The following is a 20,216-nucleotide window of genomic DNA, read 5'->3' on the forward strand; positions in this document are numbered from 1 at the left end:
TCTATTCTAAACACTGCAGTGGATGAGAACCATGCTAATTTAAGGTAAAATAGTCATGTAAACTATTCCAGCACACCTCTGTTTCAAAAGAATACTTGTCATTCAGGTATAGCATTCTATAATAAGCTGCCAGAAATTATTAAGAGCACCAATCATATAAATGCATTAAAAAAGTTATTAAATGCTTTTTTATCAAAGAAATTTTTGACAGTATGTGTGATTATGTGAGTTACAACAAGACTAATTCTCTAATATCATTATGCTCTGAAATATTATCCAATGTCCGTCATACATTGTATTTATGCCAAATGACAGTCAACATCAGGCAGAATTTACCACCAGCAGCTGTACAACAAACGTATGCTTCAAAAGCATTATCTTATCTAAAATCAGTAACAGTACCAGAAACAGTAACAGCAGCAGCTCTGAGAACAACAGGAGCAGCATCAGAATCTACATCAGGAGAAACAACACCACTGGAGCTAATGGCAGGAGCCTTGTCAACAACAATAACAGAAATCTACATCTACATCCATACTCCGCAAGCCACCTGATGGTGTTTGGCAGAGGGTACCTTGAGTACCTCTATCGGTTCTCCCTTCTATTCCAGTCTTGTGATGCCTCTGTGTGGGCTCTAATCTCTCTGATTTTATCCTCATGGTCTCTTCGCAAGATATACGTAGGAGGGAGCAAAATACTGCTTGACTCCTCGGTGAAGGTATGTTCTTGAAACTTCAACAAAAGCCCATACCGAGCTACTGAGCGTCTCTCCTGCAGAGTCTTCCACTGGAGTTTATCCATCCTCTCCGTAACACTTTTGCGATTACTAAATGATCCTGTAATGAAGTGTGCTGCTCTCCGTTGGATCTTCTCTATCTCCTCTATCAACCCTATCTGGTACGGATCCCACACTGGTGAGCAGTATTCAAGCAGTGGGCAAACAAGTGTACTGTAACCTACTTCCTTTGTTTTTGGACTGCATTTCCTTAGGATTCTTCCAATGAATCTCAGTCTGGCATCTGCTTAACCGACAATCAACTTTATATGATCATTCCTTTTTAAATCACTCCTAATGCGTACTCCCAGATAATTTATGGAATTTACTGCTTTCAGTTGCTGACCTGCTGTATTGTAGCTAAATGATAAGGGATCTTTCTGTGTATTCGCAGCACATTACACTTGTCTACATTGAGAGTCAATTGCCATTCCCTGCACCATGCGTCAATTCATTGCAGATCTTCCTGGATTTCAGTAAATTTTCAGTGAACTTCCATTGTCATCTACAAGGTCATTTATGTATATTGTGAATAGCAACGGTCCTATGACACTCCCCTGTGGCACACCTGAAATCACTCTTACTTCAGAAGACTTCTCTCCATTGAGAATGACATGCTGCGTTCTGTTATCTAGTAACTCTTCAATCCAATTACACAATTGGTCTGATAGTCCATATGCTCTTACTTTGTTCATTAAACGACTGTGGGGAACTGCATTACCTGCACCATTGTCAACAAAACCATTACTCAAAACCAGGCAATGCAGACCTAAGGATGCTTTATTGGAGTCAACTTCAGCTGTAACACCACACTTGCACTGGAAATGAGGGAGATGTGGCAGCAAATATTAACGAGAAAATATGTCTTACACCAAGGAATTCTTTTTTTGAGAAGGTAGACAACAGCGTTTCTGTTCTTAGGGAAGTTAAATTAGCCAAAAGAGCAGTAAATATAGCGATTATCATGCAACTAATGAAAAATTGAGTGTTTCTCATGAAAACATAAGTGGACTACCAACAAGTCAGCTCTACTGTCCATCAACATAAATAATAATAATAATATTGAAATGATAATTAAATGGATACCCTAGCTGCAAACAGATGTTGATGTACTTCATTGGGGACATGTTGAAAATGTGTGCCCCGACCGGGACTCGAACCCGGGATCTCCTGCTTACATGGCAGATGCTCTATCCATCTGAGCCACTGCAGGCACAGAGGATAGTGCGTCTACAGGGACTTATCCCTTGCATGCTCCCCGTGAGATCCACATTCCCAACATGCCCACACCACTACATTCGTAGTGCGCCTAATAGATGTTTGCCCATCATACTCATTACTCGTGGCAGATTAAACTACCAAGTCCCATACGAGTTCGGGCATAGCGTGTGCGTTCGCACAAGAAGGTCAATGGCCGGGAAGCCATATTTTAACTATATATGACAGTGGTATCTGTTCCCGAAAGAACAGGGGAGACATGTTGGGAATGTGGATCTCACGGGGAGTGTGCAAGGGATAAGTCCCTGCAGACGCACTATCCTCTGTGCCCACGGTGGCTCAAATGGATAGAGCATCTGCCATGTAAGCAGGAGATCCCGGGTTCGAGTCCCGGTCGGGGCACACATTTTCAACATGTCCCCAATGAAGTACTTCAACGCCTGTTTGCAGCTAGGGTGTCCATTTAATTATCATTTCATTTCTAGCAAAGTTGCATGGTCATCCATGGTAACTGTTCTTTCGGGAACAGATACTGCTGTCATATATAGTTAAAATACGGCTTCCCGGCCATTGAACTTCTTGTGCGAACGCACACGCTATGCCCGAACTCGTATGGGACTTGGTAGATTAATCTGCCACGAGTAATGAGTATGATGGGCAAACATCTATTAGGCGCACTACGAATGTAGTGGTGTGGACATGTTGGGAATGTGGATCTCACGGGGAGCATGCAAGGGATAAGTCCCTGCAGACGCATTATCCTCTGTGCCCGCGGTGGCTGAGATGGATAGAGCGTCTGCCATGTAAGCAGGAGATCCCGGGTTCGAGTCCCGGCCGGGGCACACATTTTCAAAATGTCCCCAATGAAGTACATCAACGCCTGTTTGCAGCTAGGGTGCCCATTTAATTATCATTTCATTTCTAGCAAAGCTGCATGGTCATCCATGGTAACTGTTCTTTCGGGAACAGATACTACCGTCATATATAATAATAATATTATTAACAGTAGTCATGCATTTTGTTTCAGTGAACATTATATGAGAGATAATTTTGAAATTTTGCAGATAAGTGGTAACTGACTGACAACACATTGCTCTAAAACTATTTCAGAAAAGGTAATGCGGTCATTTACGTGAAAAAGAACTTATCATATAGGGTCACTATATAGAGCAAAATATTGAAATGTGTTAAGTGAAGTTTGCTATAACACACTGGTTGCTGCCAATCTTGTCAATTAATGGGATGCAAAAATTATGGTTGACTCCCAAGCCCTTTATTTCATAGGGTAAGATTTCTCCCACTTCTGCATACAAAATCACATGTATTGAGGGGCTGTATCAGTCTTCAATGTGTTTCAGTGGACATGTAGCGTCCAAAACAGCCATAAAAATGGGTGGCAGTGTAAGCTGTAAATGGCAAGGTTTATGTGGGTAGCAGTCAAAGTTTTAAATGCCTTATCAGTTGTAGTGTTAGAACTTTACAGAGCTCCTACAGTGAACATGAATATGCTCCTGAGGCAATCACATCAGTTACACTCTTTTTTATTCTAACTGCTCTCAAAAAGTCCAAGAATTTAATAACTGCAGATGAGTTTAAAATCAGTTTTCTAAATGAGAACAACAGTGAAGTAAATTATAGACATCTAATTGAGTCTTTTAACCTGATGACAGTAGTGGATTTTCCTTCTAGGGTGACTGATAACTGTGGAAGTCTGTTTTAGAGTTTATTAAACGATAAGAGTCAACAGTACCAGTGTATGGCCAATTGGTAACGGCCTTACAGTCAATTGCTTACTCTTACTAACATCAATCTATACAACACTCCTGTACATATTTTGAAATTCCTTAGGTCAGTAAATGATGAGACCTTTATAATTTCAACTACAGCTTGCAAGAAACAGACCGGAGTCAAGTTTCCAGTGAAACAGACATAAATAAATAGTACAATACATTTTAAATGAATACATATCTCTCTTTAAAACTACCTTTCTCCCAAAAAATTATTAGAAACAATAAATATGTAAAATAAAGTAACCTTAACCAGTTATCTATAGCGGATTGATGTGCGGAGGAAAGAAACACATAAACTGAATCCAGCATTCACACTAGCTTTTGAGCACTAGCACTTCTAGCCAAAGTACACACATTCACACACAACAACACACACACCCAAATAATCACTTTTGTTGCTGTGCCATGCGCACATGTGTGACTGTGTGTGTGAATCTGTGTGCTTTGACTAGAGAAAGATGTAGTGCCCAAAAGCTAGTGCAAATGCTGTTTCCTGCTAAGTGCCCCACACATCAGTTCGCTGTAGGCAAGCGGTTTCCTTTCCTTTATTTTGCATATTGCTCTGTATGTGAATTTCCATTACTATTAGAAACAATCACGTAGGCACTGACCAGAAAATGTGGCTCACCGCAGGAATACATACATCCTGCAAAACAAAATAGTTCTCTCAGGACTTGTAATGACAAAAAGAAATGACAGAACTATAAACTTTGTTATAGCATCTTAAGGTATGTATACAAAATGTGAAACTGATAAGTAAAAATACGAAATAACCATTTGGAATTTGATGAAGAGGTAAAGTGGCAGAAAAACACAGGACATGACAAGCGCATAAAGTAAACCAAGTGGCAGTATTTTAATGGAACATGAAATGGTTGCAGAAACCTTGAACAATTTTTTTTGACAGCAGCAGAGAAAGTTGTTTGCAAAGGATTTGTGGACAAATCAATGGCTCTTCTATAGAGCGCTGTTAGCAACAGAGCTCCACAGGTATCCTTACCTCCTGCTACAGTAAATGAGATTGAAAGACTAATAAAATCAATAAAAACAAAGTCTGTCAATGTGGACAAAGTTTTCTAGTAAAATATTCAAATATTGTTATAACTATATAATTCCAATCTTATGTAAGATGTTCAATACATCTCTGTAAGTAGGAATTTCAACTGTTAAAAGTAATGTCATAAACTGTCACTCTATCACCCTTTTAACCATCTTTCGTAAGTCCTTGAAGAACTTGTGCACAGATTGATTGTTGATCATCTTAATTTTCGCAATGTCCTCAGCAAAAGTCATTTGGGTTTTGTGCTGGTACGTCTACTGTACAAGCAATATTCTGTTTTAAGAATCAAGCTTTGTAAGCCATGAACAAAAAATGTATGCAGTAGGTATTTCTGGCTATTTCTCAAAAACTTATGATTGCGTAGACCATAAGATGCTTTTGAAGTAAGCAGAATATTGCGATTTTGGTGGTGCTGTTGGTTTGGTGCTTCAGTCATATCTAAAGAACTGAAAGCAGATTGTAATGCTGAATTGCCTGTCTGGAGAATCTGCCTCATCTAAATGGGGCACATTACACTGCAGTGTTCCACAAGGCTCTGTTTCAGGTCCACTGCTCTTTCTTATAGTTTCAATAAAAAGAGTAAATATACTCTTTTCACAGATGATACTATAATTCTCATTTATGAACTTTTACATAAAAATCTTGAACAAGCTGCAAACAAAGTTTTCACTGAAATCTTAAGCTGGTTTTCTACCAATGATCTCTCATTCAATGTAGATACAATTTATTATATGAGGTTCCATACACTACAACTAAATCTTGAAGAAATGAAGATGAAGCAGTAATGCTTAGTAGCTGAAGAAGATACCATTAAGACCCTACTTTGGCTGCTTTCATTCATTAATGTTGAATGCTATTGTATTTTGGGGGAACCAAGTTCTCATAAAAAAGGATTTTCAGTGCACAAAAAGAAGTTATGAAAATAATGAGTGGTGTCCAACATAGGAACTGTTGCAGATACTTGCTTTCAAATGTGGTCGTCCTTACCATCTCCTCAATGAGCATTGTTTCCTTCTCGACTTTGGTCTGCATCAAATCCTAAATTAGAATGAAATGAACTGTTATTATAACATAATATGAAAATATTAATAAATATATCTATTACAGTGACTAATCAGAGTTAGATCATCATTGATACCATTATCACTAATAATGAAAACAGTGAAACTGAAGCAAAAGTTCAGTGAACAGCAGTCTCTAACCATTATGGGTTAATGCTTTTGTACCTACAGAAATAGGAAGGCAAAAACAAAAATATAGCAAGACAAGACAGAAACAGGATCATCAGTCCACAAAACATTAACATCTTTGCTGGCCGAAGTGCCGAGTGGTTCTAGGTGCTTCAGTCTGGATCCGTGCGACCGCTATGGTCGCAGATTCGAATCCTGCCTCGGGCATGGATGTGTGTGATGTCCTAAGTTCTAGGGGACTGATGACCTCAGCTGTTAAGTCCCATAGTGCTCAGAGCCATTTGAACCATTTTTTTGAACATCTTTAAAATAACACTGAGGAAAGAAGACATGCAAGCACAAAGCACAAATAAGAAGCATGACACATTTCTTAATATACTAATGCATAATTTTCATGCTATCTACCCCAAAATGACTTGTCAGAGAAAGCAATGTCACTGTAGGCAATGGATTACTAAAGAAATAAATGAATTCAGGATTAGAGTGAAGAAACTCAGATAGACAGGGAACATGAAGACATTAAACAATATCAGGAGAAATACAGACAGTCAATAAGTGAAGTGAAAGTCGGTTTGTAAACAGAGCCCTGGAAAACTGAAATCATAAAAGTAAAACACTACACGACATTATCAGTACTGAAATATGTAGTCAGAAGTGTGTAAGTAACAGAATTTTTATTAATTCCATGAGAAATGAGAATGGCATATAGTAGCTGCTGATTGATAATACACACAACAAATATTTAATGTATGCTGTCCACATTTTAAATAGGGAAAGTAATTGTCAAAGGCCAAAGCATCCTAGAATATATGAGCAACAATCCCACTCAATAGTTCTGGAACCAATAACAAAAACCGGACTCATCATAATAATTAATAAAGTAAAACCCAAGAACTCTTCATAAGATGATGAAATATTAAAATTCTTAATAAAGCATGTGAATGAAGAAGTAATTGACCCTCTTTTAGATATAGCAAATTGCTCATTCAAAGCAGGGATATTTCCAGAAAAATTTAAAATAATAAAAGGTAGTACCAAAATATAAGAAAGGTGGCAAAGATTACCCAAATAGCTACAGATCATTATCTTTAATTTATGGCCCCCCAAAATACTAGAGATGCTCATATGAAATAGGATGACCACTTTCCTAATAAACATGGGATTCTGACTCTAGCACAATGTCATTTCCAAACATGGAAATCTACAGAAACTGCTATCTCATGCCTAATGGAATCTGTATAGATACAATAGACAAAAGAAGTCTTGTATCTGGTATGTTTCCAGATTTGTGTAAAGTTTGAGAGACAATCATCTATACAGCACTAACTGAAAAACATGAAAGCCTTGGCATACATGGACATGAAATGGAGTGGATGTCAGTCACAGGATGCAGTATATGACAATAGAATTAGCATGTGATAGGATATTAAATACATTGCACCTCAAGGTTCTGTACTTCAACTGCTTCTTTTCAACTGACTTATAAACAATATTGAAGTCAGAGAGAAGGATCAAAAAACACTGTATGCCGATGATATGACATTAGTGACTGTTGAAGAAAATCTGGAAACACCGGGAAGTTCATTTATGTCAAGTAATAACTCAGTACAGTGTTTCATTCAAAATTACTTAATTTTAAATCTAAAACATAAGTGTTCAAGGTGTTCATGAATAGAGAAAAGGGAGATCGCATTCATTCATAGGCAAAACAAGGCAGATAAATAATGTCTACAATCTTTTTGGGTATTAATTTGACAATAAGCTTCTGTGGAGACAACATATAGACAGTGCCTGTTGTAAATTAAGCACAGAAATGTTTATTATGAAATAGCTTGCAAATTATGCTACAAAAGCTTCTATGTATTGTGTATCATGGTCTTTTTGAACCATATTTACAGTATAGAAATACTGTTTGGTGAAACTCCGTCAGCAAAAATACAAAAAGAATATTTGTATTTCAAAAAGCCATTAGGATTATTCTCAATAAAATACAAACAGACTCAGGAAGAACTGCCTTCCATAATTTAAAAATATTGACTTTTCTGTCTCTGTACATGTACAGAACAATACTTTCATTAATCAAATGCAGTACAATACTAGAAGACAATACATTACTAAATGTTCATTCCTAGGAGACAAAAAATAAAGATCACCTGAGAAGTAAACCACACAGGCAAGACTCCTATAAAACATCCCTGATACTCAAGTGTACAATTGGTAAAGCATTTTCCTAAGCATGTACAGGACAGGATGAGTGAAAGGACATTCCAGAAACCTCTAAATATTATAAAGACAACAACAAAGATCATGGCTACGCCACAAGAACAAAAAACACTCTCTACTTTGAATTGAAAAATCTTAATCTGGTTTGAAAAGAAGTTCATTATACCAGCATAAAGCTGTTTAATCCACTCACACCACATATCTAATACCTACATACACAATTACTCACGTTCAAACAAATTCTCAATGGCTCTGAGCACTATGGGACTTAACTTCTGAGGTCATCAGTCCCCTAGAACTTAGAACTACTTAAACCTATCTAACCTAAGGACATCACACACATCCTTGCCCAAGGCAGGATTCGAACCTGTGACCGTAGCAGTCACATTGTTCCAGACTGTAGTGCTTAGAGCTGCTCAGCCACCCCAGCTGGCAAGCAAATTCTTAAAGACCACTTTTACTCCAATTTAGTTTCAGTGGCAATACCAGAGAAGGAAAGTTGCTACTCACTATAAAGCAGCGGTGCTGCGTTGGACACACACACACACACACACACACACACACACACACACACACACACACACACACACACACACACACACGTCAGCAGTCTCAGAGAGCTGAAAACACACTGCGAACAGCAGCACCAGTGCATGATGGCAGTGGCGACTGGGTGTGGGTACGGAGGAGGCTGGGGTGGGGAGGAGGAGGGATAATGTAGTGGGAGAGGCGGACAGTGAAGGGTTGCAGTTTAGATGGAGGGCAGGAGAGAAGGTGTGGAGGGGGGGAGGGGGTAAGTAGGGGAAAGGAGAGATATAAAAATAAATTAAAAGACTGGGTGTGGCGGTGAAGTGACGGCGGTGTAGTGCTGGAATGGGAACAGGGAGTGGGCTGGATGGGTGAGGACAGTGACTAACGAAGGTTGAGCCCGGGAGGGTTACAGGAACATATGATGTATTGCAGGGAAAGTTCCCACCTGCGCAATTCAGAAGAGCTGGTGTTGGTGGGAAGGATCCATATGGCACAGGCTGTGCAGCAGTCATTGAGATGACGGGTATCATGTTTGGCAGCGTGTTCAGCAACAGGGTGGTCCTTGTTTTTTGGCCACAGTTTGTCGGTGGCCATTCATGCGGACAGACAGCTTGTTGGTTGTCATGCCTGCACAGAATGCAGCACAGAGGTTGCAGCTTAGCTTGTAAATCACATGACTTGTTTCACAGGTAGCTCTGCCTTTGATGGAACAGGTGATGTTAGTGACTGGACTGGAGTAGATTGTGGTAGAAGGGTGTATGGGACAGGTCTTGGATCTAGGTCTATTACAGGGGTACGAGCCATGAGGTAAGGGATTGGGCCACCCTGTTGCTGAACATGCTTTCAAACATGAAATCCCTCATCTCAATGACTGCTGCACAGCCTGTGCCATATGGATCCTTCCCACCAACACCAGCTTTTCTGAATTGCGCAGGTGGGAACTTCCCTGCAATACATCCTACGTTCCTGTAACCCTCCTGGCCTCAACCTTCGTTAGTCACTGTCCTCACCCATCCAGCCTCCTCCCTGTTCCCATTCCAGCACTATACAGCTGTCATTTCACCACCACACCCAGTCTTTAATTTCTTTTTATTTCTCTCCTTTCTGCTACTTACCCCCTCCCCCCTCTGCACCTTCTCTCCTCCCCGCCACCCAGTCACCACTGCCGTCATGCACTGGCGCTGCTGTTCACAGTGTGGTTTCAGCTCTCTGAGACTGCTAACGTGCGTGCAAGTTGTGTTTACCTGAGTGCGTGTGTGTGGAGTGTGTGTGCAAGTATGTATGTGTGTCAAATGCTGAGAAAGGACTTAATGGCCGACAGCTTTAATTGTGTGAATCTTTTTGTTGTGCCTATCACAACTCAGTATCAGCGCTATATGGTGAGTAGCAACTTTCCTTCTCTGGTATCGTTACATTCCATCCTGGATTTTCCATTGTTTGATGTTTCAATGAGTCGATGATACGGGCCAGATGCCAGTAAAACACAGTTCTTTCTTGACTCCCACATGCTCACTGTGTTGCCTGTTTTGCAGAGACACACAGAGTCTTGCCCAGCATGGCTGATTTCATGCTGGCAACACATATCCCCATCACTGCAACCCATCAGTCACAAAGCAATTGTCATTGGTGTATGAAAGAGAAATGTTTTTATCAGTCGATGAATTTCTGAGACAAAATGAATACAAGTGCTAAACTTATAATTGCTTTAGAACTATCCTACTAATTTTGCACTAGGATATATAATTTAAAATGGATTGTGATGCACCGCTCAAGAACAGTGTAAACTATAATCTCTACATATGTTTTTCATCTTTTTTGTCACTGTTAAATTTACAGTTGTTGTAGGAATAGTGTTAATTACTATTGTCCAAGGAATTCTCTTCCAAACATGACTGTGATACACCTCTCTGTATCAGATTTGTCAACTTTTTGTCTGCTTAAGTATCTATCAAGTTTGAATTTTTACCATTCTTACATTATTTATCACAGACATGTGAAAGTGGTGTTTGCATTCATTTATTGTAATATTTAGCATTACTGTGCTTCCTGTGTATATTACACATTCATCTACAGTGTAACACATTTTTCATTTAATTGAGTATATCATCTTTATCTCACATATTATTTGTATTGTACCTTATATCATCATGTAAGTTATATCTACGATCTTTATAGTTTTGCATTTTCCAGACCCATGTGATCACTCACTACATGGGTCTATGGGACACAAAATAAATAAATAAAAAAATAAAAAACCAAAACTATTACTAAAAACCTAACTGGACTGAAATAGTTTGAACAATCTTCACAAAACCCACCAATCTTAATAAATCATTATTAACTGCAACTGCTAACACAGCACACAAATTCATAAAAAAACTCAGTAACCTCAATGTCTGTACACCAACAAAGTACTTTCATGTATGTAGCTGATATGCACATTTCATATGTCTTACAATAAAGAAGAAAAAACTTTGTCCTTGACCCAAAGTGCAGAAACTTTGGTTAACTTCATAAATTTTTCACAAACATGATGCCTGAGATACTCAGCCAACTGACTATATGACTGCTGGCAATTTTTTTGGACTTTTTCTCACATCATCACCCATTTCACATGCAATGACTTACTAGTCAATTTCCTCATCAAAATAAACACAAAGCAGAAATTGTATCTCCAACCATTAACAACAACTGAACTAACAATCCCAAAGCCGAACAGAAAACGAATCTGTACTCAGTAACTACCAACACTACAATGACTCATAACAATGCTCCAATAACACAATTTCAGTATGAAACATAAAGTAGTACACAATGTCTCACTAATAACACTCAAAAGCAAATTTGTAACATTGACTTTCAACAGTAGAGAGAGATTTTTTTTACAAAATGCTCTCTTCAAACACAGTCCATTTCAAATATGCCATCAACCATAATGCCATGTAATACAACATTACAGATTTTATCAAGTGAAAACATGGGCATCAGCTGTTATTGAGATTCTTGGTGACTGTCATTATTGATATGTGAAGTGTTATGTTATTCATTTAAACTGATATATGTGGCCAGACAGAACAGAAATATACTTTCCTTTGTACAGTTTCAGGAACATTAACTTCAGGTTTACAGCTCCAAAAGGATGTTACATAAATAACTGAATATCTGTTTCTTCATTTATTATGAAAGCAATTACTTATTTCATACATTTATAAATCAAAATTAATTTGGAGTATCGTAGTAATACCCAATAATGTAAAGTTGTTCACTTAGGTATTGGGAAATACGGAAGCGTCCGATCCCACCCGTCTGCTTTGACCCATGACGTCACAAATATGGCGGAAACAAAAACAAACACACACACTTTCCACAAGAAGCCTAATGACACTAACGGGACAAGTGCGGGAAATGGGGTGTTTTGGGTGGGGGGCAAACTAAATATAAACAAATTTAGATGCGTTGCGTAGCTACAACATGTAAAAGAAGACAGCCATGCATGAATACCCACCCACCTCCCAGGGGTCGTAACCCCTGCAACCCATAGAAGATAAAGATGCTTCAGTAGCTGATTAGTGTTTTTTGTCTTTAAAAAAAAAATCTCACGGGATAGAACGAACAGATCAGAAAAGTAAATAAAATAAGATAAAACAGAACTGGAGACAGCCACACTCAAACCAAACTCCGCACCGTCATGACGTCACACACGACAACACCCTCACGTCACGGGTCAAAGCCGACGCGTGGGATTGGACGCTTCTGTCGACCCAGGTATTGTACACAATAAACAATCATGGTGCCAAAATTGCTTTCCTGAGTTGCAGCATATCTCTTAGTAGCACAGCTGATGAAACCTTGTAAGAAGAGTACCGCTTCAGCTGACAAAGATTGTTTTGATGTTTATTTGAGCTCCAAATGCTTTTGGCAGGTTCAAAGCTTGCTGGAGGTCTCTTGCTAAATGCATAGCCATAGACTGAAAATTTTTCATTCAGCTTCGGTCTGTATGTTGTGTTCTCCATAATGTCACAGAAACACATAAAGACCATTTTAAAGAGAACTGACTTAATGGTGCAAAAAGAGGAAATGAAATTTTCACACAGTCAAGTAAATCTAGTTTACAATAGCTGAACAAAATGCTGAACTTATAAGAGAATATCTTAAAACATATTGCACCACCAAATTTCTGTTAAGAAAATCTCTGGACAATATAAAGGACCATGTTATATGTAATCATTCAAATACTTGTTTACTGACAGAGTGTAACATCACATGCCAATCATTTTAAGTGAATTTTTAAAAGACAGTGTTATTCAGGAGGTGTACCATTCTCCAACTGTAATGTTTGCTGTAGATTTACAGCATTTTACGAAAATCTTTGGAAGGAGGAGATACACATTCAAATAAGATTTTGTATAGTGCAGGCAATATTACGTTAAATCTGTTCACTCACAATTTACATTTATAAAATAATGCAACACTAAAATGTATTATATTATTTTATATGGATGGCACAGCACTAAAGTAAAGCTTAATGATAGTTTGGAAGGTTAAACTTCAAATTTATATCCAAGATTGAGTCTAGGTGTCACCAAATCCTTCTAAATCAGTGCACATACATACTCAGCTATTTAGGATCATGGTTATCTTGATCAAATTGGCCGTGTGGGGGGCAGCAGTAGCCTGTTGTACTGTACACAGGCAGAAGTTCTTGCACTAATATTAGTTTAGAAGAGTGCACGTGTACCTGTAGTCTTTATGAATGAATCTAATTATAAAATGAAGTCTCTCTCTCTCTCTCTCTCTCTCTCTCTCTCTCTCTCTCACACACACACACACTATATATATATATATATATATATATATATATATATATATATATATATAGAGGGAAACATTCCACGTGGGAAAAATATATCAAAAAACAAAGATGATGTGACTTACCAAACGAAAGTGCTGGCATGTCAATACACACACAAACATACACACAAAATTCAAGCTTTCGCAACCAACGGTTGCTTCGTCAGGAAAGAGGGAAGGAGAGGGAAAGACGAAAGGATGTGGATTTTAAGGGAGAGGGTAAGGAGTCATTCCAATCCCGGGAGCGGAAAGACTTACCTTAGGGGGGAAAAAAAGGACGGGTATACACTAGCGCGCGCGCGCGCGCACACACACACACACACACACACACACACACACACACACACACACACACACATCCATCCACACATAATATCTCTTTCTCGGTGTAGATTCATCTGGAACTGGATGTGTTGTGTACTTCTCCAAGACCCGTCTGAAGCGTGGATTCTTCAGCTTTTCCAATGGGATGTTGCAGGACACCATCATCTCACACAGATCCTTGCAGAATGATTGCACGGTTGACCTGTCTGTTCAATAACAGCGTTTTCCTGCTGTTATTTTCAGCACTTCGTTTCACACAGCTGCTGTGTTTAGCGGTATTACAGTGTTGTTGCACATTAAAGCGCTTATCTGCACTAAGTTTAACTTCACACAGTTTACAAAATAATATTTTCCCATCAGTACTAAAGAACATCTCTCCAAAATCTCGAACATATCCTCGCAACTTCACGCTTTCGGAGCACTTTGCTTTAGGCATGTTGAACAAGGCAAAGGCTGTATTCAAACTGGTTACTGGGAACACCTGTGCGACTGTGATGATTATTACGGCAGAAGCCGCCTTTGTTGGCTCTGAGAACGTATTGTCGACTCTGTGCAACAATGTTAAATGTTCGCGAAACGATTGTTGTGGTACACCGATTTTCTGCTACAGTCCTACGAAATAAAGCCGTGAACTAATTTATCTGTTTATCTTTTATAATAGCACGTTAAATATTGTCTTGTGAGCAACATATTCATTTTCTTATTCATGTGTCCCTTAAGATACGAAAAAAAGTGTATATACATTTTTGGCAAAAGTTGACGGAAATATGACCTATTATATTAAAAGTTAGCCGCAATATGACCTATTACTAAAATTTGTTGAAATATGACTTTATATGCACAATCAAAATACATTTTTCGACACTAAATTGCCTAGATTTGTGTATAAATTGTTCTGAAATTCACCCTATAGTTCAGAAAAAAATATGACTTGTCATTAAAATCCGGGCCATAGTAATTAGGAGTAGGGACTTTAGCGGAATTACTGGAAATACTCAGGTGCGCTGAATGCAAATTACACACCAAAAACAATAACTGACTTTTTTCTTTCTTAAGCGTACTGAAAACCAAAAGCTCATTCACCAGACGCAATTCACATTTTTGAAACACCTTCAGTGGTTATACTGTTAATATTGTGCGTAGGCAACACATCTTTTGATCATTATGGACGTAGAAAATGTTTTTTGAAGAACCCTGGCATTGGCACTATGCCCAAAACAGGGAGAAACGGAGCATTGATTTAAAACGTGAACATCCACAGAGAGACTTCGTCAACTACAAACAACACAAAGTTCCAAATGAAGAAAGTTTACTGCTCAAGGAAACCAGAAGTAATTACCTATAAAGCCATCTCAGAAAGTTTTGAAGAAAGTGAAAGCAGCGAATGTGTGTAGTGCAAGATCAATTCCAGCTTCTGCTAACGTGAAAGGAAGAGCCGTAATCACCAAAACACGGAACAAGGAACAAAAAATGCTGACAGCAATGTCTAGATTATTACATCATCCTTAAGCAAAACCGCCATTCTTTCTATACATAGTGCAAGAATGCCAAATATCATCTACTCAAATTCATATAATATCAACACTGCTTATGATTTGTCAATAAATGCGAAAAGAGCCTATGCTTAACATCTTTTTTCAACTTGCAGAATGCTCAAGACAGATACACTCCTGGAAATTGAAATAAGAACACCGTGAATTCATTGTCCCAGGAAGGGGAAACTTTATTGACACATTCCTGGGGCCAGATACATCACATGATCACACTGACAGAACCACAGGCACATAGACACAGGCAACAGAGCATGCACAATGTCGGCACTAGTACAGTGTATATCCACCTTTCGCAGCAATGCAGGCTGCTATTCTCCCATGGAGACGATCGTAGAGATGCTGGATGTAGTCCTGTGGAACGGCTTGCCATGCCATTTCCACCTGGCACCTCAGTTGGACCAGCGTTCGTGCTGGACGTGCAGACCGCGTGAGACGACGCTTCATCCAGTCCCAAACATGCTCAATGGGGGACAGATCCGGAGATCTTGCTGGCCAGGGTAGTTGACTTACACCTTCTAGAGCACGTTGGGTGGCACGGGATACATGCGGACGTGCATTGTCCTGTTGGAACAGCAAGTTCCCTTGCCGGTCTAGGAATGGTAGAACGATGGGTTCGATGACGGTTTGGATGTACCGTGCACTATTCAGTGTCCCCTCGACGATCACCAGTGGTGTACGGCCAGTGTAGGAGATCGCTCCCCACACCATGATGCCGGGTGTTGGCCCTGTGTGCCTCGGTCGTATGCAGTCCTGATTGTGGCGCTCACCTGCACGGCGCCAAACACGCATACGACCATCATTGGCACCAAGAGGCAGAAGCGACTCTCATTGCTGAAGACGACACGTCTCCATTCGTCCCTCCATTCACGCCTGTCGCGACACCACTGGAGGCGGGCTGCACGATGTTGGGGCGTGAGCGGAAGACGGCCTAACGGTGTGCGGGACCGTAGCCCAGCTTCATGGAGACGGTTGCGAATGGTCCTCGCCGATACCCCAGGAGCAACAGTGTCCCTAATTAGCTGGGAAGTGGCGGTGCGGTCCCCTACGGCACTGCGTAGGATCCTACGGTCTTGGCGTGCATCCGTGCGTCGCTGCGGTCCGGTCCCAGGTCGACGGGCACGTGCACCTTCCGCCGACCACTGGCGACAACATCGATGTACTGTGGAGACCTCACGCCCCACGTGCTGAGCAATTCGGCGGTACGTCCACCCGGCCTCCCGCATGCCCACTATACACCCTCGCTCAAAGTCCGTCAACTGCACATACGGTTCACGTCCACGCTGTCGCGGCATGCTACCAGTGTTAAAGACTGCGATGGAGCTCCGTATGCCACGGCAAACTGGCTGACACTGACGGCGGCGGTGCACAAATGCTGCGCAGCTAGCGCCATTCGACGGCCAACACCGCGGTTCCTGGTGTGTCCGTTGTGCCGTGCGTGTGATCATTGCTTGTACAGTCCTCTCGCAGTGTCCGGAGCAAGTATGGTGGGTCTGACACACCGGTGTCAATGTGTTCTTTTTTCCATTTCCAGGAGTATAGAATCTGACATAATAATAGGTTCTCCAGCTGAGCATGGTGCTGATTTTCTATGTAGCGCTTCACGACTGGAAAAGCGTGTTATTACTCAGTACCTGTTGATTTCATACTAACGACGCCGCCAGGCTACCACAGCACACACAGGAGCATTATCGAGATGTACTGCAACGGAACAAACGGGCAGAGGTTCTAAAATTTATGGAGACTATCCATATGCTGCTGATTCATGATGCCAAACTATCGTTACTTTGTTTTAACATTGGTCACTGACAGCCAGATTAGACCATATATGTGAATCAGAGTGCTGAACCTGTTGTTGTTGTTGTTGTTGTGGTCTTCAGTCCTGAGACTGGTTTGATGCAGCTCTCCATGCTACTCTATCCTGTGCAAGCTTCTTCACCTCCCAGTGCCTACTGCAGCCTACACCCTTCTGAATCTGCTTAGTGTATTCATCTCTTGGTCTCCCTCTACGATTTTTACCCTCCACACTGCCCTGCAGTACTAAATTGGTGATCCCTTGTTGCCTCAGAACATGTCCTACCAACCGATCCCTTCTTCTGGTCAAGTTGTGCCACAAACTCCTCCCCAATTCTATTCAATACCTCTTCATTAGTTATGTGATCTACCCATCTAATCTTGATCATTCTTCTGTAGCACCACATTTCGAAAGCTTTTATTCTCTTCTTGTCCAAACTATTTATCATCCATGTTTCACTACCACACATGGCTACATTGCATACAAATACTTTCAGAAATGAGTTCCTGACACTTTAATCTATACTCGATGTTAACAAATTTCTCTTCTTCAGAAACGCTTTCCTTGCCATTGCCAGTCTACATTTTATATCCTCCCTACTTCGACCATCATCAATTATTTTGCTCCCCAAATAACAAAACTTCTTTACTACTTTAAGTGTCTCATTTCCTAATCTAATTCCCTCAGCACTACCTGACTTAATTCGACTACATTCCATTATCCTTGTTTTGCTTTTGTTGATGTTCATGTTATACCCTCCTTTCAAGACACTGTCCATTCCGTTCAACTGCTTTTCCAAGTCCTTTGCTGTCTCCGACAGAATTACAATGTCATCGACGAACCTTAAAGTTTTTATTTCTTCTCCATGGATTTTAATACCTACTCCGAACTTTTCTTTTGTTTCTTTTACTGCTTGCTCAATATACAGATTGAATAACATCGGGGAGAGGCTACAACCCTGTCTCACTCCTTTCCCAACCACTGCTTCCCTTTCATGCCCCTCGACTCTTATAACTGCCATCTGGTTTCTGTACAAATTGTAAATAGCCTTTCGCTCCCTGTATTTTACTCCTGCCACCTTCAGAATTTGAAAGAGAGTATCCCAGTCAACATTGTCAAAAGCTTTCTATAAGTCTACAAATGCTAGAAACGTAGGTTTGCCTTTCCTTAATCTTTCTTCTAAGATACGTCGTAAGGTCAGTATTGCCTCACGTGTTCCAACATTTCTACATAATCCAAACTGATCTTCCCCGAGGTCGGCTTCTACTAGTTTTTCCATTCGTCTGTAAAGAATTCGCGTCAGTATTTTGCAGCTGTGACTTACTAAACTGATAGTTCAGTAATTTTCACATCTGTCAACACCTGCTTTCTTTGGGATTGGAATTATTATATTCTTCTTGAAGTCTGAGGGAATTTCGCCTGTCTCATACATCTTGCTCACCAGATGGTAGAGTTTTGTCAGGACTCGCTCTCCCAAGGCCGAACTTACTAATTCAAATAACTAATGGTCATCATATTTCAGAACAGTGGAATCAGCAGAGCAGTGAGCTGACTAGTTGACTAAATACCACATATAGAACATGTGTAGTGGCTTTTATCTCACTTGCATAGCGGATGGTGGTATTTGTTATGCAATTTTCTGCAGAAGTAATGTAATTACCACAACAATGAATCCTGTTATCATTTTTGTATCATTAGTAGCTCACGAATTGAGGGCAATTTATTCAGCCTGATATAAAATACATGGGACATAATTTTCAAATTGATGTGGAGGTGCATTTTGCAAACTATGGTGAATGATTTAACTGCGATGTGAGCAATGTTGAACATCTCATACAATATTTAAAAATAAATTTTGCGAAACGCAGTGCATAAAAATGATTGTACCTGCGAAAACGGTACTAAAACAGACGCTGTGAAGATTAAAGTAAGGTGAGTTGAGTAATACTGTTTATCATAATTACTTATTTGATGAAAAAATTATAGTTACAATCTATGAGCATGCATTTGACTAAACTACATTAGAAATACATATTATAGGTACACAGGATAAATTTAACATTAATAACACTGCTCCATTTTGAAGATGTCATGGAAATTGTATTTTCAATTTCTCCGAAATTAACACATAATGGTTAACAAGTTTACATTTCCCCATCATTTTAGATACTTTATATTGTATTATAATACACATTCGTCGTGAGGTTGCCATGGTAAATCGTAGTTCACTTATACTAATGCAGTGCATATTTCAATAGCGTTTCCCCATTTGTTTATTGAATACAACAGTAAACATAAGATGTATCCCAAACGTCAACAATATACAGGCCTATTAGAAATGATTCATTTGTTTTTGAAGTTCTATATTCTCCACAGCATTGCATGTGCAAATATGACTGATGTATGAACAGAACCGTAAGTTCTCTGAGTTTGCATAGTGCTACCAATTAGCTTAGAAAGTGTAGTGCCTTCACAAAATGATGACAAAGCAAGAAAAAAGTTTTTTATGTTGGTATATGCGTGATTTTTGTTTGTTAAAACACCTCGGCGTGCACTCGGAAGGGATTATGCGAACGACCAGTCATGTAAACAGAGCACTGTGCATTGGTAATGACAATTTTTTCTGTAAATAGAAAAGTAGTAGCCTACGAAGTATGCCAAGGCACCCGTGGACAGGGTGTGGGGAAGCTTCATACACAGTGCAAACAAATCAATGGCCTGCACAAGCCACGAACTTGGAATATCGCAGTAAACTGTGTGGAAAATTTTGTGAGAGCAGTTGCATTTCAAACTGTACCTACACCATTTCCATTTATCTGGAAAGTTTGATCGCCGCAATGGAAGAGTGTGGGGCACTGAACATCATCATGAAATTGTGGTGCATGGACAAGATTCGCCGAAGGTTAATG

The 20,216-nt window shown here is 39.8% G+C and overlaps 1 non-coding gene across 1 annotated transcript; it reads left to right on the top strand.

Annotated features, from left to right (window-relative positions):
• The first annotated feature begins 2,320 nt into the window (after window positions 1–2,320).
• Window positions 2,321–2,395, top strand: Trnat-ugu (transfer RNA threonine (anticodon UGU)). The gene has a single exon. It is a non-coding gene; the product is annotated as a tRNA-Thr (tRNA).
• Window positions 2,396–20,216: the final 17,821 nt, after the last annotated feature.

This window comes from Schistocerca serialis, chromosome 11 (genome assembly GCF_023864345.2).
Source record: "Schistocerca serialis cubense isolate TAMUIC-IGC-003099 chromosome 11, iqSchSeri2.2, whole genome shotgun sequence".
Classification (NCBI taxonomy): domain Eukaryota; kingdom Metazoa; phylum Arthropoda; class Insecta; order Orthoptera; family Acrididae; genus Schistocerca; species Schistocerca serialis.